Below are 1,732 nucleotides of genomic sequence, written 5' to 3'. Positions count from 1 at the left end.
ATGCCGCTAAACTTGAGGTCCACGTTGACAATGGGACTTAGCTTCGTTGAAAATAGCAAATAGTTGTTAGCAAAAAATGTAAGTGTGAATACGTAGTTTGGGAAGAATTTGTTAAAAAAACATCAATTTACAATAGTTTACGACAGTATAAATTAACATTGCATGTGTGATAAATTACATTGATTTTTATTCGTTGCAAATGTTAGCAAAAAAAGTAGTTTGGGAAGAATTTGTTAGAAAACATAAATTTACAATAGTTTATGACAGTATAAATTGACATTGCATGTGTGATAAATAACTTTACAGTGATTTTTATTTGTTGAAAATGTAAACATTTTAGCAATAAAATGTAGTTTGGGAAGAATTTGTTCAAAAACTTCAATTTACAATAGTTTACGACAGTATAAATTGACATTGCATGTGTGATAAATAACTTTACAGTGATTTTTATTTGTTGAAAATGTAAACATTTTAGCAATAAAATGTAGTTTGGGAAGAATTTGTTCAAAAACTTCAATTTACAATAGTTTACGACAGTATAAATTGACATTGCATGTGTGATAAATAACTTTACAGTGATTTTTATTTGTTGAAAATGTAAACATTTTAGCAATAAAATGTAGTTTGGGAAGAATTTGTTCAAAAACTTCAATTTACAATAGTTTACGACAGTATAAATTGACATTGCATGTGTGATAAGTTACATTGATTTTTATTCGTTGAAAATGTAAAAATTTTAGCAAAAAACGTAGTTTGGGAAGAATTTGTTAGAAAACATCCATTTACAGTAGTTTACAACAGTATAAATTGATGTTGCATGTGTGATAAATAATTTTACATACATTTTTATTTGTTGAAAATGTAAAAATGTTAGCAAAAAATGTAGTTTGGGAAGAATTTGTTAGAAAACATCCATTTACAATAGTTTACAACAGTATAAATTGATGTTGCATGTGTGATAAATAATTTTATATTGATTTTTATTCGTTGAAAATTTTAAAATGTTAGAAAAAAACTGTAACTGTGAAAATGTCGTTTGGGAAGAATTTGAAGAAGTTGAAACGGTTATATATGCAACCGTAACAATGAAAAATGTTCAGGCACGGTACTCAGGCTGTAAATAAAAGAGATTTGCACTTTGTTACACAATAGTGTCTTGATTGTTTTCTGTGGATACAGACCAAGTGTCCACATGTGGACATCATTTTTTTCAAAAAGAGTTTCATGTTCAAAAATAATATCTGATTATATTTATTGGTTCCTCCTAACCCCAAATAGAAGAAATCTAAAATGCAAGCCAAGCCAAAGCTCGGGTCTTAGGAGGTTAAACAACTAGTTATTCTTCCACTTAAGCTGTATTTTACAAAATGCAGGTGTATGATATTATGCCATGTAGGTTTGCATTTGATCCATCTTCACTTTTATTCATGCTATTTCACGTAATTGTAAAATACATGCTACATAGTTTGTTTAATCAACATTTTACGGGGTTATTTCTGAATAATTTTTATCATCTCGGTGCTATTTGTGTGCCTGCTAACACTTATAAAGAAGGTTTTGTTTTGTTTCTCTTCACATACAAAATAGTAAGAGGAAACTATTTTATGAATGTAATTATTAGAAAATCAAAGTGTATTTAGATTAATATGGACAAATCATTATGTCTGAGAAAGATTGTCGTCAGTGTCTTTATATTAGTGGTATTTTTTTCTGTATCATTTGAGAAATAACT

The sequence above is a fragment of the Sinocyclocheilus grahami genome, unplaced genomic scaffold, assembly GCF_001515645.1.
Source record: "Sinocyclocheilus grahami isolate Dianchi unplaced genomic scaffold, SAMN03320097.WGS_v1.1 scaffold17336.1, whole genome shotgun sequence".
NCBI classification, from domain to species: domain Eukaryota; kingdom Metazoa; phylum Chordata; class Actinopteri; order Cypriniformes; family Cyprinidae; genus Sinocyclocheilus; species Sinocyclocheilus grahami.
Note: the sequence above shows the minus strand (reverse complement) of the source record.